We start from the raw sequence: 27,442 nt of genomic DNA on the forward strand, positions 1-27,442 counted from the left end.
CATCCTAAGCTTAACGTGCCTGCTCTTGTCAGATCGCAGACTGGTACGGATCTTACGGCCCGGTAAGTACCGGCATGGGACACTGGCTGGGAATCCCGGCTGCCGTTGACATTTTGCTCTGTTGCCGCCTTCCGTTCCGATTCCGAAAAGGATTTATTGATGCTTAAATGCACAGTATAAAGTGCGAGAAGCTGTCAACGGCCATCCTAAGCTGAACGTGCCTGCTCTCGGCAGATCGCAGACTGCTACCCAGCTTAGGACCCGGTAAGTACCAGCATGGGAGACTGGCTGGGAATCCCAGGTGTCGTTGACATTTTGCTCTGTTTCTGCTCCGATTCCGAAAATTATTTATTGATGCTTAAATCCACAGTATACAAAGTGTGTAGCTGTCAACGGCCATCCTAAGCTGAACGCGCCTGCTCTCGGCAGATTGCAGACTGCTACCCAGCTTAGGGCCCGGTAAGTACCAGCATGGGAGACTGGCTGGGAATCCCGGGTGCAGTTGACATTTTAATCTGTTGCTGCCTTCCGCTCCGATTCGGAAAAGGATTTATTGATGCTTAAATCCACAATACACAGGGTGTGAAGCTGTCAACGGCCATCCTAAGCCTGAACGTGCCTGCTCTCCTCAGATCGCAGACTGCTGCCCAGCAGTTACCAGCATGGGAGACTGGCTGGCAATTCAAGGTGCCATTGACATTTTGCTCTGTTGCTGACTTCCTCTCCGATTAATAACAATATTTATTGATGCTTAAATCCACAATATACAAGGCGTGAAGATGTCAACGGCCATCCTAAGCTGAACGCGCCTGCTCTCGTCAGGTCGCAGACTGCTACCCAGCTTAGGGCCCAGTAATTACCGGCATGGGAGACTGGCTGCTGGTCCCGGGTGCAGTTGACATTATGCTCTGTTGCCGCCTTCCGTTCCGATTCCGAAAAGGATTTATTGATGCTTAAATGCACAGTATAAAAAGCATGAAGCTGTCAATGGCCATCCTAAGCTGAACGCGCCTGCTCTCGTCAGATCACAGACTGCTACCCAGCTAAGGGCACAGTAAGTACCAGCATGGGAGACTGGCTGGGAATCCCGGGTGCAGTTGACATTTTAATCTGTTGCCGCCTTCCGCTCCGATTCCGAAAAGGATTTATTGATGCTTAAATGCACAGTATAAAAAGCATGAAGCTTTCAATGGCCATCCTAAGCTGAACGCGCCTGCTCTCGTCAGATCGCAGACTGCTCTAGCTTAGGGCCCGGTAGGTACTGGCATGGGAGACTGGCTGGGAATCCCGGTTGCCGTTGACATTTTGCTCTATTGCTGCCTTCCGCTCCGATTCCGAAAAGAATTTATTGATGCTTAAATCCACAGTATACAAGGTGTGAAGCTGTCGACGGCCATCCTAAGCTTAACGCGCCTGCTCTCGTCAGATCGCAGACTGGTACAGATCTTAGGGCCCGGTAAGTACCGGCATGGGACACTGGCTGGGAATCCCGGCTGCCGTTGACATTTTGCTCTGTTGCCGCCTTCCGTTTCCGATTCCGAAAAGGATTTATTGATGCTTAAATGCACAGTATACAAAGTGTGAAGCTGTCAACGGCCATCCTAAGCTGAACGCGCCTGCTCTCGACAGATCGCAGACTGATACCCAGCTTAGGGCCTGGTAAGTTCCAGCATGGGAGACTGGCTGGGAATCCCGGCTGCCGTTGACATTTTGCTCTGTTGCCGCATTCCTTTTCCGATTCTGAAAAGGATTTATTGATGCTTAAATGCACAGTATAAAGGGCGAGAAGCTGTCAACGGCCATCCTAAGCTGAACGTGCCTCCTCTCGTCAGATCGCAGACTGCTACCCAGCTTAGGGCCCGGTAAGTACCAGCATGGGAGACTGGCTGGGAATCCCAGGTGTCTTTGACATTTTGCTCTGTTGCCGCCTTACGCTCCGATTCCGAAAAGGATTTATTGATGCTTAAATGCACAGTATAATAATAACAAAGCTGTCAATGGCCATCCTAAGCTGAATGCGCCTGTTCTTGTCAGATCGCAGACTGCTGCCCGGCAAGTACGGGCATGGGAGACTGGCTGGCAATCCAAGGTGCTATTGACATTTTGATCTGTTGCCGCCTTCCTCTCCGATTAAAAAAAAAATGTATTGATGCTTAAATCCACAGTATACAAGACGTGAAGATGTCAACAGCCATCCTAAGCTGAAGGCGCCTGCTCTCGTCAGATCGCAGACTGCTACCCAGCTTAGGGCCCGGTAAGTACCAGCATGGGAGACTGGCTGGGAATCCCAGGTGTCGTTGACATTTTGCTCTGTTGCCGCCTTCCTCTCCGATTAAAAAAAAAATGTTTTGATGCTTAAATCCACAGTATACAAGACGTGAAGATGTCAACAGCCATCCTAAGCTGAAGGCGCCTGCTCTCGTCAGATCGCAGACTGCTACCCAGCTTAGGGCCCGGTAAGTACCAGCATGGGAGACTGGCTGGGAATCCCAGGTGTCGTTGACATTTTGCTCTGTTGCCGCCTTACGCTCCGATTCCGAAAAGGATTTATTGATGCTTAAATCCACAGTATACAGGGTGTGAAGATGTCTACGGCCATCCTAAGCTGAATGCGCCTGTTCTCGTCAGATCGCAGACTGCTACCCAGCTTCGGGCCTGGTAAGTACCAGCATGGGAGACTGGCTGGGAATCCCGGGTGCAGTTGACATTTTGCTCTGTTTCTGCTCCGATTCCGAAAATTATTTATTGATGCTTAAATCCACAGTATACAAAGTGTGAAGCTGTCAACGGTCATCCTAAGCTGAACGCGCCTGCTCTCGTCAGATTGCAGACTGCTACCCAGCTTAGGGCCTGGTAAGTACCAGCATGGGAGACTGGCTGTGAATCCCGGGTGCAGTTGACATTTTAATCTGTTGCCGACTTCCGCTCCGATTCGGAAAAGGATTTATTGATGCTTAAATCCACGATATACAGGGTGTGAAGCTGTCAACGGCCATCCTAAGCCTGCACGTGCCTGCTCTCCTCAGATCGCAGACTGCTGCCCGGCAGTTACCGGCATGGGAGACTGGCTGGCAATCCAAGGTGCCAATGACATTTTGCTCTGTTGCCGCCATCCTCTCCGATTAATAAAAATATTTATTGATGCTTAAATCCACAATATACAAGGCGTGGAGATGTCAACGGCCATCCTAAGCTGAACGCGCCTGCTCTCGTCAGATCGCAGACCGCTACCCAGCTTGGGGCCCAGTAAGTACCGGCATGGGAGACTGGCTGGGAATCCCGGATGCAGTTGACATTTTGCTCTAGTGTCGCCTTCCGTTCCGATTCCGAAAAGGATTTATTGATGCTTAAATGCACAGTATAAAAATCATGAAACTGTCAATGGCCATCCTAAGCTGAACGCGCCTGCTCTCGTCAGATCGCAGACTGCTACCCAACTTAGTGCCCGGTAAGTACTGGCATGGGAGACTGGCTGGGAATCCCGGGTGCCATTGACATTTTGCTCTATTGCTGCCTTCCGCTCCGATTCCGAAAAGAATTTATTGATGCTTAAATGCACAGTATACAAAGTGTGAAGCTGTCAATGGCCATCCTAAGCTGAGTGCGCCTGCTCTCGTCAGATCGCAGACTACTACCCAGCTTAGGGCCTGGTAAGTACCAGCATGGGAGACTGGCTGGGAATCCCGGGTGCAGTTGACATTTTAATCTGTTGCCGCCTTCCGCTCCGATTCGGAAAAGGATTTATTGATGCTTAAATGCACAGTATAAATGGCGTGAAGCTGTTAACGGCCATCCTGAGCTGAACGCGCCTGCTCTCGTCAGATCGCAGACTGTTACCCAGCTTAGGGCCCGGTAAGTACTGGCATGGGAGACTGGCTGGGAATTCCGGTTGCCGTTGACATTTTGCTCTATTGCTGCCTTCCGCTCCGATTCCGAAAATAATTTATTGATGCTTAAATCCACAGTATACAAGGTGTGAAGCTGTCGACGGCCATCCTAAGCTTAACGCGCCTGCTCTCGTCAGATCGCAGACTGGTACAGATCTTAGGGCCCGGTAAGTACCGGCATGGGACACTGGCTGGGAATCCCGGCTGCCGTTGACATTTTGCTCTGTTGCCGCCTTCCGTTCCGATTCCGAAAAGGATTTATTGATGCTTAAATGCACAGTATACAGGGCGTGAAGCTGTTAACGGCCATCCTAAGCTGAACGCGCCTGCTCTCGTCAGATCGCAGACTGCTACCCAGCTTAGGGCCCGGTAAGTACCAGCATGGGAGACTGGCTGGTAATCTCAGGTGTTGTTGACATTTTGCTCTGTAGCTCTGTAGACATTTTGCTCCGATTCCGAAAAGGATTTATTGATGCTTAAATCCACAATATACAGGGTGTGAAGCCGTCTACGGCTATCCTAAGCTGAATGCGCCTGTTCTTGTCAGATCGCAGACTGCTGCCCGGCAAGTACGGGCATGGGAGACTGGCTGGCAATCCAAGGTGCTCTTCACATTTTGATCTGTTGCCGCCTTCCTCTCCGATTAAAAAAAATATTTATTGATGCTTAAATCCACAGTATACAAGGCGTGAAGATGTCAACGGCCATCCTAAGCTGAACGCGCCTGCTCTTGTCAGATCGCAGTCTGCTACCCAGCTTAGGACTCGGTAAGTACTGGCATGGGAGACTGGCTGGGAATCCCGGTTGACATTTTGCTCTATTGCTGCCTTCCGCTCCGATTCCGAAAAGAATTTATTGATGCTTAAATCCACAGTATACAAGGTGTGAAGCTGTCGACGGCCATCCTAAGCTTAACGCGCCTGCTCTCGTCAGATCGCAGACTGGTACAGATCTTAGGGCCCGGTAAGTACCGGCATGGGACACTGGCTGGGAATCCCGGCTGCCGTTGACATTTTGCTCTGTTGCCGCCTTCCGTTCCGATTCCGAAAAGGATTTATTGATGCTTAAATGCACAGTATACAAAGTGTGAAGCTGTCAACGGCCATCCTAAGCTGAATGCGCCTGTTCTCGTCAGATCGCAGACTGCTACCCAGCTTCGGGCCTCGTAAGTACCAGCATGGGAGACTGGCTGGGAATCCCGGGTGCAGTTGACATTTTACTCTGTTTCTGCTCCGATTCCGAAAATTATTTATTGATGCTTAAATCCACAGTATACAAAGTGTGAAGCTGTCAACGGCCATCCTAAGCTGAACGCGCCTGCTCTCATCAGATCGCAGACTGCTACCCAGCTTAGGGCCCGGTAAGTACCAGCATGGGAGACTGGCTGGGAATCCCAGGTGTCGTTGACATTTTGCTCTGTTGCCGCCTTACGCTCCGATTACGAAAAGGATTTATTGATGCTTAAATCCACAGTATACAGGGCGTGAAGCTGTCAACGGCCATCCTAAGCTGAACGCGCTTGCTCTCGTCAGATTGCAGACTGTAACCCAGCTTAGGGCCCGGTAAGTACCAGCATGGGAGACTGGCTGGGAATCTCAGGTGTTGTTGATATTTTGCTCTGTAGCTCTGTAGACATTTTGCTCCGATTCCGAAAAGGATTTATTGATGCTTAAATCCACAGTATACAGGGTGTGAAGCCGTCTACGGCTATCCTAAGCTGAATGCGCCTGTTCTTGTCAGATCGCAGACTGCTGCCCGGCAAGTACGGGCATGGGAGACTGGCTGGCAATCCAAGGTGCTATTGACATTTTGCTCTGTTGCCGCCTTCCTCTCCGATTAAAAAAAATATTTACTGATGCTTAAATCCACAGTATACATGGCGTGAACATGTCAACGGCCATCCTAAGCTGAACGTGTGAGATCCTAAGCTGCTCTCGTCAGATCGCAGACTGCTACGCAGCTTAGGGCCCAGTAAGTACCGGCATGGGAGACTGGCTGGGAATCCCGGGTGCAGTTGACATTTTGCTCTGTTGCCGCCTTCCGTTCCTATTCCGAAAAGGATTTATTGATGCTTAAATGCACAGTATAAAAAGCATGAAGCTGTCAATGGCCATCCTAAGCTGAACGCGCCTGCTCTCGTCAGATCGCAGACTGCTACCCAGCTTAGGGCCCGGTAAGTATTGGCATGGGAGACTGGCTGGGAATCCCCGATGCCGTTGACATTTTGCTCTATTGCTGCCTTCCGCTCCGATTCCGAAAATAATTTATTGATGCTTAAATCCACAGTATACAAGGTGTGAAGCTGTCGACGGCCATCCTAAGCTTAACGCGCCTGCTCTCGTCAGATTGCAGACTGGTACAGATCTTAGGGCCCGGTAAGTACCGGCATGGGACACTGGCTGGGAATCCCGGCTGCCGTTGACATTTTGCTCTGTTGCCGCCTTCCGTTCCGATTCCGAAAAGAATTTATTGATGCTTAAATGCACAGTATAAAGGGCGAGAAGCTGTCAACGGCCATCCTAAGCTGAACGCGCCTGCTTTCGTCAGATTGCAGACTGCTACCCAGCTTAGGGCCCGGTAAGTACCAGCATGGGAGACTGGCTGGGAATCCCAGGTGTCGTTGACATTTTGTTCTGTTGCCGCCTTCCGCTCCGATTCCGAAAAGGATTTATTGATGCTTAAATCCACAGTATACAGGGTGTGAAGATGTCTACGGCCATCCTAAGCTGAATGCGCCTGTTCTCGTCAGATCGCAGACTGCTACCCAGCTTCAGGCCTGGTAAGTACCAGCATGGGAGACTGGCTGGGAATCCCGGGTGCAGTTGACATTTTGCTCTGTTTCTGCTCCGATTCCGAAAATTATTTATTGATGCTTAAATCCACAGTATACAAAGTGTGAAGCTGTCAACGGTCATCCTAAGCTGAACGCGCCTGCTCTCGTCAGATTGCAGACTGCTACCCAGCTTAGGGCCTGGTAAGTACCAGCATGGGAGACTGGCTGTGAATCCCGGGTGCAGTTGACATTTTAATCTGTTGCCGACTTCCGCTCCGATTCGGAAAAGGATTTATTGATGCTTAAATCCACGATATACAGGGTGTGAAGCTGTCAACGGCCATCCTAAGCCTGCACGTGCCTGCTCTCCTCAGATCGCAGACTGCTGCCCGGCAGTTACCGGCATGGGAGACTGGCTGGCAATCCAAGGTGCCAATGACATTTTGCTCTGTTGCCGCCATCCTCTCCGATTAATAAAAATATTTATTGATGCTTAAATCCACAATATACAAGGCGTGGAGATGTCAACGGCCATCCTAAGCTGAACGCGCCTGCTCTCGTCAGATCGCAGACCGCTACCCAGCTTGGGGCCCAGTAAGTACCGGCATGGGAGACTGGCTGGGAATCCCGGATGCAGTTGACATTTTGCTCTAGTGTCGCCTTCCGTTCCGATTCCGAAAAGGATTTATTGATGCTTAAATGCACAGTATAAAAATCATGAAACTGTCAATGGCCATCCTAAGCTGAACGCGCCTGCTCTCGTCAGATCGCAGACTGCTACCCAACTTAGTGCCCGGTAAGTACTGGCATGGGAGACTGGCTGGGAATCCCGGGTGCCATTGACATTTTGCTCTATTGCTGCCTTCCGCTCCGATTCCGAAAAGAATTTATTGATGCTTAAATGCACAGTATACAAAGTGTGAAGCTGTCAATGGCCATCCTAAGCTGAGTGCGCCTGCTCTCGTCAGATCGCAGACTACTACCCAGCTTAGGGCCTGGTAAGTACCAGCATGGGAGACTGGCTGGGAATCCCGGGTGCAGTTGACATTTTAATCTGTTGCCGCCTTCCGCTCCGATTCGGAAAAGGATTTATTGATGCTTAAATGCACAGTATAAATGGCGTGAAGCTGTTAACGGCCATCCTGAGCTGAACGCGCCTGCTCTCGTCAGATCGCAGACTGTTACCCAGCTTAGGGCCCGGTAAGTACTGGCATGGGACACTGGCTGGGAATTCCGGTTGCAGTTGACATTTTGCTCTATTGCTGCCTTCCGCTCCGATTCCGAAAATAATTTATTGATGCTTAAATCCACAGTATACAAGGTGTGAAGCTGTCGACGGCCATCCTAAGCTTAACGCGCCTGCTCTCGTCAGATCGCAGACTGGTACAGATCTTAGGGCCCGGTAAGTACCGGCATGGGACACTGGCTGGGAATCCCGGCTGCCGTTGACATTTTGCTCTGTTGCCGCCTTCCGTTCCGATTCCGAAAAGGATTTATTGATGCTTAAATGCACAGTATACAGGGCGTGAAGCTGTTAACGGCCATCCTAAGCTGAACGCGCCTGCTCTCGTCAGATCGCAGACTGCTACCCAGCTTAGGGCCCGGTAAGTACCAGCATGGGAGACTGGCTGGTAATCTCAGGTGTTGTTGACATTTTGCTCTGTAGCTCTGTAGACATTTTGCTCCGATTCCGAAAAGGATTTATTGATGCTTAAATCCACAATATACAGGGTGTGAAGCCGTCTACGGCTATCCTAAGCTGAATGCGCCTGTTCTTGTCAGATCGCAGACTGCTGCCCGGCAAGTACGGGCATGGGAGACTGGCTGGCAATCCAAGGTGCTCTTCACATTTTGATCTGTTGCCGCCTTCCTCTCCGATTAAAAAAAATATTTATTGATGCTTAAATCCACAGTATACAAGGCGTGAAGATGTCAACGGCCATCCTAAGCTGAACGCGCCTGCTCTTGTCAGATCGCAGTCTGCTACCCAGCTTAGGACTCGGTAAGTACTGGCATGGGAGACTGGCTGGGAATCCCGGTTGACATTTTGCTCTATTGCTGCCTTCCGCTCCGATTCCGAAAAGAATTTATTGATGCTTAAATCCACAGTATACAAGGTGTGAAGCTGTCGACGGCCATCCTAAGCTTAACGCGCCTGCTCTCGTCAGATCGCAGACTGGTACAGATCTTAGGGCCCGGTAAGTACCGGCATGGGACACTGGCTGGGAATCCCGGCTGCCGTTGACATTTTGCTCTGTTGCCGCCTTCCGTTCCGATTCCGAAAAGGATTTATTGATGCTTAAATGCACAGTATACAAAGTGTGAAGCTGTCAACGGCCATCCTAAGCTGAATGCGCCTGTTCTCGTCAGATCGCAGACTGCTACCCAGCTTCGGGCCTCGTAAGTACCAGCATGGGAGACTGGCTGGGAATCCCGGGTGCAGTTGACATTTTACTCTGTTTCTGCTCCGATTCCGAAAATTATTTATTGATGCTTAAATCCACAGTATACAAAGTGTGAAGCTGTCAACGGCCATCCTAAGCTGAACGCGCCTGCTCTCATCAGATCGCAGACTGCTACCCAGCTTAGGGCCCGGTAAGTACCAGCATGGGAGACTGGCTGGGAATCCCAGGTGTCGTTGACATTTTGCTCTGTTGCCGCCTTACGCTCCGATTACGAAAAGGATTTATTGATGCTTAAATCCACAGTATACAGGGCGTGAAGCTGTCAACGGCCATCCTAAGCTGAACGCGCTTGCTCTCGTCAGATTGCAGACTGTAACCCAGCTTAGGGCCCGGTAAGTACCAGCATGGGAGACTGGCTGGGAATCTCAGGTGTTGTTGATATTTTGCTCTGTAGCTCTGTAGACATTTTGCTCCGATTCCGAAAAGGATTTATTGATGCTTAAATCCACAGTATACAGGGTGTGAAGCCGTCTACGGCTATCCTAAGCTGAATGCGCCTGTTCTTGTCAGATCGCAGACTGCTGCCCGGCAAGTACGGGCATGGGAGACTGGCTGGCAATCCAAGGTGCTATTGACATTTTGCTCTGTTGCCGCCTTCCTCTCCGATTAAAAAAAATATTTACTGATGCTTAAATCCACAGTATACATGGCGTGAACATGTCAACGGCCATCCTAAGCTGAACGTGTGAGATCCTAAGCTGCTCTCGTCAGATCGCAGACTGCTACGCAGCTTAGGGCCCAGTAAGTACCGGCATGGGAGACTGGCTGGGAATCCCGGGTGCAGTTGACATTTTGCTCTGTTGCCGCCTTCCGTTCCTATTCCGAAAAGGATTTATTGATGCTTAAATGCACAGTATAAAAAGCATGAAGCTGTCAATGGCCATCCTAAGCTGAACGCGCCTGCTCTCGTCAGATCGCAGACTGCTACCCAGCTTAGGGCCCGGTAAGTATTGGCATGGGAGACTGGCTGGGAATCCCCGATGCCGTTGACATTTTGCTCTATTGCTGCCTTCCGCTCCGATTCCGAAAATAATTTATTGATGCTTAAATCCACAGTATACAAGGTGTGAAGCTGTCGACGGCCATCCTAAGCTTAACGCGCCTGCTCTCGTCAGATTGCAGACTGGTACAGATCTTAGGGCCCGGTAAGTACCGGCATGGGACACTGGCTGGGAATCCCGGCTGCCGTTGACATTTTGCTCTGTTGCCGCCTTCCGTTCCGATTCCGAAAAGAATTTATTGATGCTTAAATGCACAGTATAAAGGGCGAGAAGCTGTCAACGGCCATCCTAAGCTGAACGCGCCTGCTTTCGTCAGATTGCAGACTGCTACCCAGCTTAGGGCCCGGTAAGTACCAGCATGGGAGACTGGCTGGGAATCCCAGGTGTCGTTGACATTTTGTTCTGTTGCCGCCTTCCGCTCCGATTCCGAAAAGGATTTATTGATGCTTAAATCCACAGTATACAGGGTGTGAAGATGTCTACGGCCATCCTAAGCTGAATGCGCCTGTTCTCGTCAGATCGCAGACTGCTACCCAGCTTCAGGCCTGGTAAGTACCAGCATGGGAGACTGGCTGGGAATCCCGGGTGCAGTTGACATTTTGCTCTGTTTCTGCTCCGATTCCGAAAATTATTTATTGATGCTTAAATCCACAGTATACAAAGTGTGAAGCTGTCAACGGCCATCCTAAGCTGAACGCGCCTGCTCTTGTCAGATCGCAGACTGCTACCCAGCTTAGGGCCCGGTAAGTACCAGCATGGGAGACTGGCTGGGAATACCAGGTGTTGTTGACATTTTGCTCTGTAGCCGCCTTCCGCTTCGATTCCGAAAAGAATTTATTGATGCTTAAATCCACAGTATACAGGGTGTGAAGCCGTCTACGGATATCCTAAGCTGAATGTGCCTGTTCTTGTCAGATCGCAGACTGCTGCCCGGCAAGTACGGGCATGGGAGACTGGCTGGCAATTCAAGGTGCTATTGATATTTTGATCTGTTGCCGCCTTCCTCTCCGATTAAAAAAAATATTTATTGATGCTTAAATCCACAGTATAAAAAGCATGAAGCTGTCAATGGCCATCCTAAGCTGAACACGCCTGCTCTCGTCAGATCGCAGACTGGTACAGATCTTAGGGCCCGGTAAGTATCGGCATGGGACACTGGCTGGGAATCCCGGCTGCCATTCTCATTTTGCTCTGTTGCCGCCTTCCGTTCCGATTCCGAAAAGGATTTATTGATGCCTAAATGCACAGTATAAAGGGCGAGAAGCTGTCAACGGCCATCCTAAGCTGAACGCGCCTGCTCTCGTCAGGTCGCAGACTGCTACCCAGCTTAGGGCCCGGTAAGTACCGGCATGGGAGACTGGCTGGGAATCCCGAGTGCAGTTGACATTTTGCTCTGTTGCCGCCTTCCGCTCCGATTCCGAAAAGGATTTATTGATGCTTAAATGCACAGTATAAAAAGCATGAAGCTGTCAATGGCCATCCTAAGCTGAACGCGCCTGCTCTCGTCAGATCGCAGACTGCTACCCAGCTTAGGGCCCGGTAAGTATCGGCATGGGACACTGGCTGGGAATCCCGGGTGCCGTTGTTATTTTGCTCTGTTGCCGCCTTCCGTTCCGATTCGGAAAAGGATTTATTGATGCTTAAATCCACAATATACAGGGTGTGAAGCTGTCAACGGCCATCCTAAGCCTGAACATGCCTGCTCTCCTCAGATCGCAGACTGCTGCCCAGCAGTTACCGGCAAGGGAGATTGGCTGGCAATCCAAGGTGCCATTGACATTTTGCTCTGTTGCCGCATTCCTCTCCGATTAATAAAAATATTTATTGATGCTTAAATCCACAATATACAAGGCGTGAAGCTGTCAACGGCCATCCTAAGCTGAACGCGCCTGCTCTCGTCAGATCGCAGACTGCTACCCAGCTTAGGGCCTGGTAAGTACCAGCATGGGAGACTGGCTGGGAATCCCGGGTGCAGTTGACATTTTAATCTGTTGCCGCCTTACGCTCCGATTCGGAAAAGGATTTATTGATGCTTAAATGCACAGTATAAAGGGCGAGAAGCTGTCAACCGCCATCCTAAGCTGAACGCGCCTGCTCTCGTCAGATCGCAGACTGCTATCCAGCTTAGGGCCCGGTAAGTACCAGCATGGGAGACTGGCTGGGAATCCCAGGTGTCGTTGACATTTTGCTCTGTTGCCGCCTTACGCTCCGATTCCGAAAAGGATTTATTGATGCTTAAATCCACAGTATACAGGGTGTGAAGTTGTCTACGGCCATCCTAAGCTGAATGTGCCTGTTCTCGTCAGATCGCAGACTGCTACACTGCTTCGGGCCTGATAAGTACCAGCATGGGAGACTGGCTGGGAATCCCGGGTGCAGTTGACATTTTGCTCTGTTTCTGCTCCGATTCCGAAAATTATTTATTGATGCTTAAATCCACAGTATACAAAGGGTGAAGCTGTCAACGGCCATCCTAAGCTGAACGCACCTGCTCTCGTCAGATTGCAGACTGCTACCCAGCTTAGGGCCTGGTAAGTACCAGCATGGGAGACTGGCTGGGAATCCCGGGTGCAGTTGACATTTTAATCTGTTGCCGCCTTCCGCTCCGATTCCGAAAAGAATTTATTCATGCTTAAATCCACAGTATACAAGGTGTGAAGCTGTCGACAGCCATCCTAAACTTAACGCGCCTGCTCTCGTTAGATCGCAGACTGGTACAGATCTTAGGGCCCGGTAAGTACCGGCATGGGACACTGGCTGGGAATCACGGCTGCCGCTGACATTTTGCTCTGTTGCAGCCTTCCGTTCCGATTCCGAAAAGGATTTATTGATGCTTAAATGCACAGTATACAAAGTGTGAAGCTGTCAACGGCCATCCTAAGCTGAACGCGCCTGCTCTCGTCAGATCGCAGACTGCTACCCAGCTTAGGGCCTGGTAAGTACCAGCATGGGAGACTGGCTGGGAATCCCGGGTGCAGTTGACATTTTAATCTGTTGCCGCCTTCCGCTCCGATTCGGAAAAGGATTTATTGATGCTTAAATGCACAGTATAAAGGGCATGAAGCTGTTAATGGCCATCCTAAGCTGAACGCGCCTGCTCTCGTCAGATCGCAGACTGCTACCCAGCTTAGGGCCCGGTAAGTACCAGCATGGGAGACTGGCTGGGAATCTCAGGTGTTGTTGACATTTTGCTCTGTAGCTCTGTAGACATTTTGCTCCGAATCCAAAAAGGATTTATTGATGCTTAAATCCACAATATACAGGGTGTGAAGCCGTCTACGGCTATCCTAAGCTGAATGCACCTGTTCTTGTCAGATCGCAGACTGCTGCCCGGCAAGTACGGGCATGGGAGACTGGCTGGCAATCCAAGGTGCTATTGACATTTTGATCTGTTGCCGCCTTACTCTCCGATTAAAAAAAATATTTATTGATGCTTAAATCCACAGTATACAAGGTGTGAAGCTGTCGACGGCCATCCTAAGCTGAACGCGCCTGCTCTTGTCAGATTGCAGACTGCTTCCCAGCTTAGGGCCCGGTAAGTACTGGCATGGGAGACTGGCTGGGAATCCCGGGTGCAGTTGACATTTTGCTCTATTGCTGCCTTCCGCTCCGATTCCGAAAAGAATTTATTGATGCTTAAATCCACAGTATACAAGGTGTGAAGCTGTCGACGGCCATCCTAAGCTCAACGCGCCTGCTCTCGTCAGATCGCAGACTGGTACAGATCTTAGGGCCCGGTAAGTACCGGCATGGGACACTGGCTGGGAATCCCGGCTGCCGTTGACATTTTGCTCTGTTGCCGCCTTCCGTTCCGTTCCGATTCCGAAAAGGATTTATTGATGCCTAAATGCACAGTATAAAGGGCGAGAAGCTGTCAACGGCCATCCTAAGCTGAACGCGCCTGCTCTCGTCAGATCGCAGACTGCTACCCAGCTTAGGGCCCAGTAAGTACCAGCATGGGAGACTGGCTGGGAATCCCAGGTGCAGTTGACATTTTGCTCTGTTGCCGCCTTCCGTTCCGATTCCGAAAAGGATATATTGATGCTTAAATGCACAATATAAAAATCAAGAAGCTGTCAACGGCCATCCTAAGCTGAACGCGCCTGCTCTCGTCAGATCGCAGACTGCTACCCAGCTTAGGGCCTGGAAAGTACCAGCATGGGAGACTGGCTGGGAATCCCGGGTGCAGTTGACATTTTAATCTGTTGCCGCCTTCCGCTTCGATTCGGAAAATTATTTATTGATGCTTAAATCCACAATATAAAGGGGGTGAAGCTGTCAACGGCCATCCTAAGCTGAACGCGCCTGCTCTCGTCAGATCGCAGACTGATACCCAGCTTAGGGCCTGGTAAGTACCAGCATGGGAGACTGGCTGGGAATCCCAGGTGTCGTTGACATTTTGCTCTGTTGCCACCTTACGCTCCGATTCCGAAAAGGATTTATTGATGCTTAAATCCACAGTATACAGGGTGTGAAGATGTCTATGGCCATCCTAAGCTGAATGCGCCTGTTCTCGTCAGATCGCAGACTGCTACCCAGCGTCGGGCCTGGTAAGTACCAGCATGGGAGACTGGCTGGGAATCCCGGGTGCAGTTGCCATTTTGCTCTGTTTCTGCTCCGATTCCGAAAATTATTTATTGATGCTTAAATCCACAGTATACAAAGTGTGAAGCTGTCAACGGCCATCCTAAGCTGAACGCGCCTGCTCTCGTCAGATCGCAGACTGCTACCCAGCTTAGGGCCTGGTAAGTACCAGCCTGGGAGACTGGCTGGGAATCCCAGGTGCAGTTGACATTTTAATCTGTTGCCGCCTTCCGCTCCGATTCGGAAAAGGATTTATTGATGCTTAAATGCACAGTATGAAGGGCGTGAAGCTGTCAACGGCCATCCTAAGCTGAACGCGCCTGCTCTCGTCAGATCGCAGACTGCTACCCAGCTTAGGGCCCGGTGAGTACCAGCATGGGAGACTGGATGGGAATCTCAGGTGTTGTTGACATTTTGCTCTGTAGCTCTGTAGACATTTTGCTCCGATTCCGAAAAGGATTTATTGATGCTTAAATCCACAGTATACAGGGTGTGAAGCCGTCTACGGCTATCCTAAGCTGAATGTGCCTGTTCTTGTCAGATCGCAGACTGCTGCCCGGCAAGTACGGGCATGGGAGACTGGCTGGCAATCCAAGGTGCTATTGACATTTTGCTCTGTTGCCGCCTTCCTCTCCGATTAAAAAAAATATTTATTGATGCTTAAATCCACAGTATACAGGGCGTGAAGATGTCAACGGCCATCCTAAGCTGAACGCGCCTGCTCTCGTCAGATCGCAGACTGCTACCCAGCTTAGGGCCTGGAAAGTACCAGCATGGGAGACTGGCTGGGAATCCCGGGTGCAGTTGACATTTTAATCTGTTGCCGCCTTCCGCTTCGATTCGGAAAATTATTTATTGATGCTTAAATCCACAATATAAAGGGGGTGAAGCTGTCAACGGCCATCCTAAGCTGAACGCGCCTGCTCTCGTCAGATCGCAGACTGATACCCAGCTTAGGGCCTGGTAAGTACCAGCATGGGAGACTGGCTGGGAATCCCAGGTGTCGTTGACATTTTGCTCTGTTGCCACCTTACGCTCCGATTCCGAAAAGGATTTATTGATGCTTAAATCCACAGTATACAGGGTGTGAAGATGTCTATGGCCATCCTAAGCTGAATGCGCCTGTTCTCGTCAGATCGCAGACTGCTACCCAGCGTCGGGCCTGGTAAGTACCAGCATGGGAGACTGGCTGGGAATCCCGGGTGCAGTTGCCATTTTGCTCTGTTTCTGCTCCGATTCCGAAAATTATTTATTGATGCTTAAATCCACAGTATACAAAGTGTGAAGCTGTCAACGGCCATCCTAAGCTGAACGCGCCTGCTCTCGTCAGATCGCAGACTGCTACCCAGCTTAGGGCCTGGTAAGTACCAGCCTGGGAGACTGGCTGGGAATCCCAGGTGCAGTTGACATTTTAATCTGTTGCCGCCTTCCGCTCCGATTCGGAAAAGGATTTATTGATGCTTAAATGCACAGTATGAAGGGCGTGAAGCTGTCAACGGCCATCCTAAGCTGAACGCGCCTGCTCTCGTCAGATCGCAGACTGCTAACCAGCTTAGGGCCCGGTGAGTACCAGCATGGGAGACTGGATGGGAATCTCAGGTGTTGTTGACATTTTGCTCTGTAGCTCTGTAGACATTTTGCTCCGATTCCGAAAAGGATTTATTGATGCTTAAATCCACAGTATACAGGGTGTGAAGCCGTCTACGGCTATCCTAAGCTGAATGTGCCTGTTCTTGTCAGATCGCAGACTGCTGCCCGGCAAGTACGGGCATGGGAGACTGGCTGGCAATCCAAGGTGCTATTGACATTTTGCTCTGTTGCCGCCTTCCTCTCCGATTAAAAAAAATATTTATTGATGCTTAAATCCACAGTATACAGGGCGTGAAGATGTCAACGGCCATCCTAAGCTGAACGCGCCTGCTCTCGTCAGACCGCAGACTGCTACGCAGCTTAGGGCCCAGTAAGTACCGGTATTGGAGACTGGCTGGGAATCCCGGGTGCAGTTGACATTTTGCTCTGTTGCCGCCTTCTGTTCCGATTCCGAAAAGGATTTATTGATGCTTAAATGCACAGTATAAAAAGCATGAAGCTGTCAATGGCCATCCTAAGCTGAGCGCGCCTGCTCTCGTCAGATCGCAAACTGCTACCCAGTTAGGGCCCGGTAAGTACTGGCATGGGAGACTGGCTGGGAATCCCGGTTGCCGTTGGCATTTTGCTCTATTGCTGCCTTCCGCTCGATTCCGAAAATAATTTATTGATGCTTAAATCCACAGTATACAAGGTGTGAAGCTGTCGACGGCCATCCTAAGCTTAACGCGCCTGCTCTCGTCAGATCGCAGACTGGTACAGATCTTAGGGCCCGGTAAGTACCGGCATGGGACACTGGCTGGGAATCCCGGCTGCCGTTGACATTTTGCTCTGTTGCCGCCTTCCGTTCCGATTCCGAAAAGGATTTATTGATGCTTAAATGCACAGTATAAAGGGCATGAAGCTGTTAACGGCCATCCTAAGCTGAACGCGCCTGCTCTCGTCAGATCGCAGACTGCTATCCAGCTTAGGGCCCGGTAAGTACCAGCATGGGAGACTGGCTGGGAATCTCAGGTGTTGTTGACATTTTGCTCTGTAGCTCTGTAGACATTTTGCTCCGATTCCGAAAAGGATTTATTGATGCTTAAATCCACAATATACAGGGTGTGAAGCCGTCTACGGCTATCCTAAGCTGAATGCGCCTGTTCTTGTCAGATCGCAGACTGCTGCCCGGCAAGTACGGGCATGGGAGACTGGCTGGCAATCCAAGGTGCTATTGACATTTTGATCTGTTGCCGCCTTCCTCTCCGATTAAAAAAAATATTTATTGATGCTTAAATCCACAGTATACAAGGCGTGAAGATGTCAACGGCCATCCTAAGCTGAACGCGCCTGCTCTTGTCAGATCGCAGTCTGCTACCCAGCTTAGGACCCGGTAAGTACTGGCATGGGAGACTGGCTGGGAATCCCGGTTGCCGTTGACATTTTGCTCTATTGCTGCCTTCCGCTCCGATTCCGAAAAGAATTTATTGATGCTTAAATCCACAGTATACAAGGTGTGAAGCTGTCGACGGCCATCCTAAGCTTAACGCGCCTGCTCTCGTCAGATCGCAGACTGGTACAGATCTTAGGGCCCGGTAAGTACCGGCATGGGACACTGGCTGGGAATCCCGGCTGCCGTTGACATTTTGCTCTGTTGCCGCCTTCCGTTCTGATTCCAAAAAGGATTTATTGATGCTTAAATGCACAGTATACAAAGTGTGAAGCTGTAAACGGCCATCCTAAGCTGAATGCGCCTGTTCTCGTCAGATCGCAGACTGCTACCCAGCTTCGGGCCTCGTAAGTACCAGCATGGGAGACTGGCTGGGAATCCCGGGTGCAGTTGACATTTTACTCTGTTTCTGCTCCGATTCCGAAAATTATTTATTGATGCTTAAATCCACAGTATACAAAGTGTGAAGCTGTCAATGGCCATCCTAAGCTGAACGCGCCTGCTCTCATCATATCGCAGACTGCTAATAAGCTTAGGGCCCGGTAAGTACCAGCATGGGAGACTGGCTGGGAATCCCAGGTGTCGTTGACATTTTGCTCTGTTGCCGCCTTACGCTCCGATTCCGAAAAGGATTTATTGATGCTTAAATCCACAGTATATAGGGCGTGAAGCTGTCAACGGCCATCCTAAGCTGAACACGCCTGCTCTCGTCAGATTGCAGACTGTAACCCAGCTTAGGGCCCGGTAAGTACCAGCATGGGAGACTGGCTGGGAATCTCAGGTGTTGTTGACATTTTGCTCTGTAGCTCTGTAGACATTTTGCTCCGATTCCGAAAAGGATTTATTGATGCTTAAATCCACAGTATACAGGGTGTGAAGCCGTCTACGGCTATCCTAAGCTGAATGCGCCTGTTCTTGTCAGATCGCAGACTACTGCCCGGCAAGTACGGGCATGGGAGACTGGCTGGCAATCCAAGGTGCTATTGACATTTTGCTCTGTTGCCGCCTTCCTCTCCGATTAAAAAAAATATTTACTGATGCTTAAATCCACAGTATACATGGCGTGAACATGTCAACGGCCATCCTAAGCTGAACGTGTGAGATCCTAAGCTGCTCTCGTCAGATCGCAGACTGCTACGCAGCTTAGGGCCCAGTAAGTACCGGCATGGGAGACTGGCTGGGAATCCCAGGTGCAGTTGACATTTTGCTCTGTTGCCGCCTTCCGTTCCTATTCCGAAAAGGATTTATTGATGCTTAAATGCACAGTATAAAAAGCATGAAGCTGTCAATGGCCATCCTAAGCTGAATGCGCCTGCTCTCGTCAGATCGCAGACTGCTACCCAGCTTAGGGCCCGGTAAGTATTGGCATGGGAGACTGGCTGGGAATCCCGGGTGCCGTTGACATTTTGCTCTATTGCTGCCTTCCGCTCCGATTCCGAAAATAATTTATTGATGCTTAAATCCACAGTATACAAGGTGTGAAGCTGTCGACGGCCATCCTAAGCTTAACGCGCCTGCTCTCGTCAGATCGCAGACTGGTACAGATCTTAGGGCCCGGTAAGTACCGGCATGGGACACTGGCTGGGAATCCCGGCTGCCGTTGACATTTTGCTCTGTTGCCGCCTTCCGTTCCGATTCCGAAAAGAATTTATTGATGCTTAAATGCACAGTATAAAGGGCGAGAAGCTGTCAACCGCCATCCTAAGCTGAACGCGCCTGCTCTCGTCAGATTGCAGACTGCTACCCAGCTTAGGGCCCGGTAAGTACCAGCATGGGAGACTGGCTGGGAATCCCAGGTGTCGTTGACATTTTGTTCTGTTGCCGCCTTCCGCTCCGATTCCGAAAAGGATTTATTGATGCTTAAATCCACAGTATACAGGGTGTGAAGATGTCTACGGCCATCCTAAGCTGAATGCGCCTGTTCTCGTCAGATCGCAGACTGCTACCCAGCTTCGGGCCTGGTAAGTACCAGCATGGGAGACTGGCTGGGAATCCCGGGTGCAGTTGACATTTTGCTCTGTTTCTGCTCCGATTCCGAAAATTATTTATTGATGCTTAAATCCACAGTATACAAAGTGTGAAGCTGTCAACGGCCATCCTAAGCTGAACGCACCTGCTCTTGTCAGATCACAGACTGCTACCCAGCTTAGGGCCCGGTAAGTACCAGCATGGGAGACTGGCTGGGAATCCCAGGTGTTGTTGACATTTTGCTCTGTAGCCGCCTTCCGCTTCGATTCCGAAAAGGATTTATTGATGCTTAAATCCACAGTATACAGGGTGTGAAGCCGTCTACGGATATCCTAAGCTGAATGTGCCTGTTCTTGTCAGATCGCAGACTGCTGCCCGGCAAGTACGGGCATGGGAGACTGGCTGGCAATCCAAGGTGCTATTGATATTTTGATCTGTTGCCGCCTTCCTCTCCGATTAAAAAAAATATTTATTGATGCTTAAATCCACAGTATAAAAAGCATGAAGCTGTCAATGGCCATCCTAAGCTGAACACGCCTGCTCTCGTCAGATCGCAGACTGGTACAGATCTTAGGGCCCGGTAAGTACCGGCATGGGACACTGGCTGGGAATCCCGGCTGCCGTTGACATTTTGCTCTGTTGCCGCCTTCCGTTCCAATTCCGAAAAGGATTTATTGATGCTTAAATGCACAGTATACAAAGTGTGAAGCTGTCAACCGCCATCCTAAGCTGAACGCGCCTGCTCTCGTCAGATCGCAGACTGCTACCCTGCTTAGGGCCCGGTAAGTACCAGCATGGGAGACTGGCTGGGAATCTCAGGTGTTGTTGACATTTTGCTCTGTAGCTCTGTAGAGATTTTGCTCCGATTCCGAAAAGGATTTATTGATGCTTAAATCCACAGTGTACAGGTTGTGAAGATGTCTACGGCCATCCTAAGCTGAATGCGCCTGTTCTCGTCAGATCGCAGACTGCTACCCAGCTTCGTGCCTGGTAAGTACCAGCATGGGAGACTGACTGGGAATCCTGGGTGCAGTTGACATTTTGCTCCGATTCCGAATTTTTTTTATTGATGCTTAAATCCACAGTATACAAAGTGTGAAGCTGTCAACGGCCATCCTAAGCTGAGCGCGCCTGCTCTTGTTAGATCGCAGACTGCTACCCAGCTTAGGGCCTGGTAAGTACCAGCATGGGAGACTGGCTGGGAATCCCAGTTGCAGTTGACATTTTAATCTGTTGCCGCCTTCCGCTCCGATTCGGAAAATGATTTATTGATGCTTAAATCCACAATATACAGGGTGTGAAGCTGTCAACGGCCATCCTAAGCCTGAACGTGCCTGCTCTCCTCAGATCGCAGACTGCTGCCCGGCAGTTGCATGGGAGACTGGCTGGCAATCCAAGGTGCCATTGACATTTTGCTCTGTTGCCGCCTTCCTCTCCGATTAATAAAAATATTTATTGATGCTTAAATCCACAATATACAAGGCGTGAAGATGTCAACGGCCATCCTAAGTTGAACACGTCTGCTCTCGTCAGATCGCAGACTGCTACCCAGCTTAGGGCCCATTAAGTACCATCATGGGAGACTGGCTGGGAATCCCGGGTGCAGTTGACATTTTGCTCTGTTGCCGCCTTCCGTTCCGATTCCGAAAAGGATTTATTGATGCTTAAATGCACAGTATAAAAAGCAACAAGCTGTCAATGGCCATCCTAAGCTAAACGCGCCTGCTCTCGTCAGATCGCAGACTGCTACCCAGCTTAGGGCCCGGTAAGTACTGGCATGGGAGACTGGCTGGGAATCCCGGTTGCCATTGCCATTTTGCTCTATTGCTGCCTTCCGCTCCGATTCCGAAAAGAATTTATTGATGCTTAAATCCACAGTATACAAGGTGTGAAGCTGTCGTCGGCCATCCTAAGCTGAACGCGCCTGCTCTCGTCAGATCGCAGACTGCTACCCAGCTTAGGGCCCGGTAAGTCCCAGCATGGGAGACTGGCTGGGAATCCCAGGTGTTGTTGACATTTTGCTCTGTAGCCGCCTTCCGCTCCGATTCCGAAAAGGATTTATTGATGCTTAAATCCACAGTATACAGGGTGTGAAGCCGTCTACGGCTATCCTAAGCTGAATGTGCCTGTTCTTGTCAGATCGCAGACTGCTGCCCGGCAAGTACGGGCATGGGAGACTGGCTGGCAATCCAAGGTGCTATTAACATTTTGCTCTGTTGCCGCCTTCCTCTCCGATTCCGAAAAGGATTTATTGATGCTTAAATGCACAGTATAAAAAGCATGAAGCTGTCAATGGCCGTCCTAAGCTGAACGCGTCTGCTCTTGTCAGATCGCAGACTGCTACCCAGCTTAGGGCCCGGTAAGTACTGGCATGGGAGACTGGCTGGGAATCCCGTGTGCCGTTGACATTTTGCTCTATTGCTGCCTTCCGCTCCGATTCCGAAAAGAATTTATTGATGCTTAAATCCACAGTATACAAGGTGTGAAGCTGTCGACGGCCATCCTAAGCTTAACGCGCCTGCTCTTGTCAGATCGCAGACTGGTACAGATCTTAGGGCCCGGTAAGTACCGGCATGGGACACTGGCTGGGAATCCTGGCTGCCGTTGACATTTTGCTCTGTTGCCGCCTTCCTTTTCCGATTCCGAAAAGGATTTATTGATGCTTAAATGCACAGTATAAAGGGCGAAAAGCTGTCAACGGCCATCCTAAACTGAACGTGCCTGCTCTCGTCAGATCGCAGACTGCTACCCAGCTTAGGGCCCGATAAGTACCAGCATGGGGGACTGGCTGGGAATCCCAGGTGTCGTTGACATTTTGCTCTGTTGCCGCCTTACGCTCCGATTCCGAAAAGGATTTATTGATGCTTAAATGCACAGTATAATAATAACGAAGCTGTCAATGGCCATCCTAAGCTGAATGCGCCTGTTCTTGTCAGATCGCAGACTGCTGCCCGGCAAGTACGGGCATGGGAGACTGGCTGGCAATCCAAGGTGCTATTAACATTTTGATCTGTTGCCCCCTTCCTCTCCGATTAAAAATTTTTTTTATTGATGCTTAAATAAACAGTATACAAGGCGTGAAGATGTCAACGGCCATCCTAAGCTGAACGCGCCTGCTCTCGTCAGATCGCAGACTGCTACCCAGCTTAGGGCCCGGTAAGTACTGGCATGGGAGACTGGCTGGGAATCCCGGGTGCCGTTGACATTTTGCTCTATTGCTGCCTTCCGCTCCGATTCAGAAAATAATTTATTGATGCTTAAATCCACAGTATACAAGGTGTGAAGCTGTCGACGGCCATCCTAAGCTTAACGCGCCTGCTCTCGTTAGATCGCAGACTGGTACAGATCTTAGGGCCCGGTAAGTACCGGCATGGGACACTGGCTGGGAATCCCGGCTGCCATTGACATTTTGCTCTGTTGCCGCCTTCCGTTCCGATTCCGAAAAGGATTTATTGATGCCTAAATGCACAGTATAAAGGGCAAGAAGCTGTCAACGGCCATCCTAAGCTGAACGCGCCTGCCCTCGTCAGGTCGCAGACTGCTACCCAGCTTAGGGCCCGGTAAGTACCGGCATGGGAGACTGGCTGGGAATCCCGAGTGCAGTTGACATTTTGCTCTGTTGTCGCCTTCCGCTCCGATTCCGAAAAGGATTTATTGATGCTTAAATGCACAGTATAAAAAGCATGAAGCTGTCAATGGCCATCCTAAGCTGAACGCGCCTGCTCTCGTCAGATCGCAGACTGCTACCCAGCTTAGGGCCCGGTAAGTACTGGCATGGGAGACTGGCTGGTAATCCCGGTTGACATTTAGCTCTATTGCTGCCTTGCTCCGATTCCGAAAAGAATTTATTGATGCTTAAATCCACAGTATACAAGGTGTGAAGCTGTCGACGGCCATCCTAAGCTTAACGTGCCTGCTCTCGTCAGATCGCAGACTGGTACAGATCTTAGGGCCCGGTAAGTACCGGCATGGGACACTGGCTGGGAATCCCGGCTGCCGTTGACATTTTGCTCTGTTGCCGCCTTCCGTTCCGATTCGGAAAAGGATTTATTGATGCTTAAATCCACAATATACAGGGTGTGAAGCTGTCAACGGCCATTCTAAGCCTGAACGTGCCTGCTCTCCTCAGATCGCAGACTGCTGCCCAGCAGTTACCGGCAAGGGAAATTGGCTGGCAATCCAAGGTGCCTTTGACATTTTGCTCTGTTGCCGCCTTCCTCTCCGATTAATAAAAATATTTATTGATGCTTAAATCCACAATATACAAGGCGTGAAGCTGTCAACGGCCATCCTAAGCTGAACGCGCCTGCTCTCGTCAGATCGCAGACTGCTACCCAGCTTAGGGCCCGGTAAGTACCAGCATGGGAGACTGGCTGGGAATCCCGGGTGCAGTTGACATTTTAATCTGTTGCCGCCTTACGCTCCGATTCGGAAAAGGATTTATTGATGCTTAAATGCACAGTATAAAGGGCGAGAAGCTGTCAACCGCCATCCTAAGCTGAACGCGCCTGCTCTCGTCAGATCGCAGACTGATACCCAGCTTAGGGCCCGGTAAGTACCAGCATGGGAGACTGGCTGGGAATCCCAGGTGTCATTGACATTTTGCTCTGTTGCCGCCTTACGCTCCGATTCCGAAAAGGATTTATTGATGCTTAAATCCACAGTATACAGGGTGTGAAGTTGTCTACGGCCATCCTAAGCTGAATGTGCCTGTTCTCGTCAGATCGCAGACTGCTACCCTGCTTCGGGCCTGATAAGTACCAGCATGGGAGACTGGCTGGGAATCCCGGGTGCAGTTGACATTTTGCTCTGTTTCTGCTCCGATTCCGAAAATTATTTATTGATGCTTAAATCCACAGTATACAAAGTGTGAAGCTGTCAACGGCCATCCTAAGCTGAACGCACCTGCTCTCGTCAGATCGCAGACTGCTACCCAGCTTAGGGCCTGGTAAGTACCAGCATGGGAGACTGGCTGGGAATCCTGGGTACAGTTGACATTTTAATCTGTTGCCGCCTTCCGCTCCGATTCCGTAAAGAATTTATTGATGCTTAAATCCACAGTATACAAGCTGTGAAGCTGTCGACGGCCATCCTAAACTTAACGCGCCTGCTCTCGTCAGATCGCAGACTGGTACAGATCTTAGGGCCCGGTAAGTACCGGCATGGGACACTGGCTGGGAATCCCGGCTGCCGCTGACATTTTGCTCTGTTGCCGCCTTCCGTTCCGATTCCGAAAAGGATTTATTGATGCTTAAATGCACAGTATACAAAGTGTGAAGCTGTCAACGGCCATCCTAAGCTGAACTCGCCTGCTCTCGTCAGATCGCAGACTGTTACCCAGCTTAGGGCCTGGTAAGTACCAGCATGGGAGACTGGCTGGGAATCCCGGGTGCAGTATACATTTTAATCTGTTGCCGCCTTCCGCTCCGATTCGGAAAAGGATTTATTGATGCTTAAATGCACAGTATAAAGGGCATGAAGCTGTTAATGGCCATCCTAAGCTGAACGCGCCTGCTCTCGTCAGATCGCAGACTGCTACCCAGCTTAGGGCCTGGTAAGTACCAGCATGGGAGACTGGCTGGGAATCTCAGGTGTTGTTGACATTTTGCTCTGTAGCTCTGTAGACATTTTGCTCCGAATCCAAAAAGGATTTATTGATGCTTAAATCCACAATATACAGGGTGTGAAGCCGTCTACGGCTATCCTACGCTGAATGCGCCTGTTCTTGTTAGATCGCAGACTGCTGCCCGGCAAGTACGGGCATGGGAGACTGGCTGGCAATCCAAGGTGCTATTGACATTTTGATCTGTTGCCGCCTTACTCTCCGATTAAAAAAAATATTTATTGATGCTTAAATCCACAGTATACAAGGTGTGAAGCTGTCGACGGCCATCCTAAGCTCAACGCGCCTGCTCTCGTCAGATCGCAGACTGGTACAGATCTTAGGGCCCGGTAAGTACCGGCATGGGACACTGGCTGGGAATCCCGGCTGCCGTTGACATTTTGCTCTGTTGCCGCCTTCCGTTCCGTTCCGATTCCAAAAAGAATTTATTGATGCCTAAATGCACAGTAGAAAGGGCGAGAAGCTGTCAACGGCCATCCTACGCTGAACGCGCCTGCTCTCGTCAGATCGCAGACTGCTGCCCAGCTTAGGGCCCGGTAAGTACCAGCATGGGAGACTGGCTGGGAATCCCAGGTGCAGTTGACATTTTGCTCTGTTGCCGCCTTCCGTTCCGATTCCGAAAAGGATATATTGATGCTTAAATGCACAATATAAAATTCAAGAAGCTGTCAACGGCCATCCTAAGCTGAACGCGCCTGCTCTCGTCAGATCGCAGACTGCTACCCAGCTTAGGGCCTGGTAAGTACCAGCATGGGAGACTGGCTGGGAATCCCGGGTGCAGTTGACATTTTAATCTGTTGCCGCCTTCCGCTTCGATTCGGAAAATTATTTATTGATGCTTAAATCCACAATATAAAGGGGGTGAAGCTGTCAACGGCCATCCTAAGCTGAACGCGCCTGCTCTCGTCAGATCGCAGACTGATACCCAGCTTAGGGCCTGGTAAGTACCAGCATGGGAGACTGGCTGGGAATCCCAGGTGTCGTTGACATTTTGCTCTGTTGCCACCTTACGCTCCGATTCCGAAAAGGATTTATTGATGCTTAAATCCACAGTATACAGGGTGTGAAGATGTCTATGGCCATCCTAAGCTGAATGCGCCTGTTCTCGTCAGATCGCAGACTGCTACCCAGCGTCGGGCCTGGTAAGTACCAGCATGGGAGACTGGCTGGGAATCCCGGGTGCAGTTGCCATTTTGCTCTGTTTCTGCTCCGATTCCGAAAATTATTTATTGATGCTTAAATCCACAGTATACAAAGTGTGAAGCTGTCAACGGCCATCCTAAGCTGAACGCGCCTGCTCTCGTCAGATCGCAGACTGCTACCCAGCTTAGGGCCTGGTAAGTACCAGCATGGGAGACTGGCTGGGAATCCCGGGTGCAGTTGACATTTTAATCTGTTGCCGCCTTCCGTTCCGATTCTGAAAAGGATTTATTGATGCTTAAATGCACAGTATACAGGGTGTGAAGCTGTCAACGGCCATCCTAAGCCTGAACGTGCCTGCTCTCCTCAGACCGCAGACTACTGCCCGGCATGGGAGACTGGCTGGCAATTCAAGGTGCCATTGACATTTTGCTCTGTTGCCGCCTTCCTCTCCGATTAATAAAAATATTTATTGATGCTTAAATTCACAATATACAAGGCTTGAAGATGTCAACAGCCATCCTAAGCTGAACCCGCCTGCTCTCGTCAGATCGCAGACTGCTACCCAGCTTAGGGCCCAGTAAGTACCGGCATGGGAGACTGGCTGGGAATCCCGGGTGCAGTTGACATTATGCTCTGTTGCCGCCTTCCGTTCCGATTCCGAAAAGGATTTATTGATGCTTAAATGCACAGTATAAAAAGCATGAAGCTGTCAATGGCCATCCTAGGCTGAACGCGCCTGCTCTCGTCAGATCGCAGACTGCTACCCAGCTTAGGGCCCAGTAAGTACCGGCATGGGAGACTGGCTGGGAATCCCGGGTGCAGTTGACATTTTGCTCTGTTGCCGTCTTCCGTTCCGATTCCGAAAAGGATGTATTGATGCTTAAATGCACAGTATAAAAATCATGAAGCTGTCAATGGCCTTCCTAAGCTGATCGCGCCTGCTTTCGTCAGATCGCAGACTGCTACCTAGCTTAGGGCC

General features: G+C 50.3%; 20 pseudogenes; all 20 read left to right on the top strand.

The window, feature by feature from the left end:
- The first annotated feature begins 3,781 nt into the window (after nucleotides 1-3,781).
- LOC130332580 (5S ribosomal RNA) lies at nucleotides 3,782-3,901 on the top strand (annotated as a pseudogene).
- A 1,275-nt stretch (nucleotides 3,902-5,176) lies between these two features.
- LOC130326555 (5S ribosomal RNA) lies at nucleotides 5,177-5,296 on the top strand (annotated as a pseudogene).
- A 3,888-nt stretch (nucleotides 5,297-9,184) lies between these two features.
- Nucleotides 9,185-9,304, top strand: LOC130326677 (5S ribosomal RNA; annotated as a pseudogene).
- A 1,494-nt stretch (nucleotides 9,305-10,798) lies between these two features.
- On the top strand, nucleotides 10,799-10,918 carry LOC130352839 (5S ribosomal RNA; annotated as a pseudogene).
- A 1,069-nt stretch (nucleotides 10,919-11,987) lies between these two features.
- Nucleotides 11,988-12,107, top strand: LOC130349337 (5S ribosomal RNA; annotated as a pseudogene).
- Nucleotides 12,108-12,990: 883 nt separating this feature from the next.
- On the top strand, nucleotides 12,991-13,110 carry LOC130349348 (5S ribosomal RNA; annotated as a pseudogene).
- Nucleotides 13,111-14,201: 1,091 nt separating this feature from the next.
- On the top strand, nucleotides 14,202-14,321 carry LOC130352335 (5S ribosomal RNA; annotated as a pseudogene).
- An 82-nt stretch (nucleotides 14,322-14,403) lies between these two features.
- LOC130325185 (5S ribosomal RNA) lies at nucleotides 14,404-14,523 on the top strand (annotated as a pseudogene).
- Nucleotides 14,524-14,800: 277 nt separating this feature from the next.
- LOC130352811 (5S ribosomal RNA) lies at nucleotides 14,801-14,920 on the top strand (annotated as a pseudogene).
- Nucleotides 14,921-15,400: 480 nt separating this feature from the next.
- Nucleotides 15,401-15,520, top strand: LOC130352336 (5S ribosomal RNA; annotated as a pseudogene).
- An 82-nt stretch (nucleotides 15,521-15,602) lies between these two features.
- LOC130325196 (5S ribosomal RNA) lies at nucleotides 15,603-15,722 on the top strand (annotated as a pseudogene).
- Nucleotides 15,723-15,999: 277 nt separating this feature from the next.
- LOC130352812 (5S ribosomal RNA) lies at nucleotides 16,000-16,119 on the top strand (annotated as a pseudogene).
- An 82-nt stretch (nucleotides 16,120-16,201) lies between these two features.
- On the top strand, nucleotides 16,202-16,321 carry LOC130352076 (5S ribosomal RNA; annotated as a pseudogene).
- An 882-nt stretch (nucleotides 16,322-17,203) lies between these two features.
- Nucleotides 17,204-17,323, top strand: LOC130352974 (5S ribosomal RNA; annotated as a pseudogene).
- A 1,690-nt stretch (nucleotides 17,324-19,013) lies between these two features.
- On the top strand, nucleotides 19,014-19,133 carry LOC130348015 (5S ribosomal RNA; annotated as a pseudogene).
- A 3,649-nt stretch (nucleotides 19,134-22,782) lies between these two features.
- On the top strand, nucleotides 22,783-22,902 carry LOC130319382 (5S ribosomal RNA; annotated as a pseudogene).
- A 1,073-nt stretch (nucleotides 22,903-23,975) lies between these two features.
- On the top strand, nucleotides 23,976-24,095 carry LOC130352594 (5S ribosomal RNA; annotated as a pseudogene).
- A 1,892-nt stretch (nucleotides 24,096-25,987) lies between these two features.
- On the top strand, nucleotides 25,988-26,107 carry LOC130349356 (5S ribosomal RNA; annotated as a pseudogene).
- An 82-nt stretch (nucleotides 26,108-26,189) lies between these two features.
- LOC130325204 (5S ribosomal RNA) lies at nucleotides 26,190-26,309 on the top strand (annotated as a pseudogene).
- A 277-nt stretch (nucleotides 26,310-26,586) lies between these two features.
- On the top strand, nucleotides 26,587-26,706 carry LOC130349363 (5S ribosomal RNA; annotated as a pseudogene).
- Nucleotides 26,707-27,442: the final 736 nt, after the last annotated feature.

The sequence above is a fragment of the Hyla sarda genome, chromosome 1, assembly GCF_029499605.1.
Source record: "Hyla sarda isolate aHylSar1 chromosome 1, aHylSar1.hap1, whole genome shotgun sequence".
NCBI classification, from domain to species: domain Eukaryota; kingdom Metazoa; phylum Chordata; class Amphibia; order Anura; family Hylidae; genus Hyla; species Hyla sarda.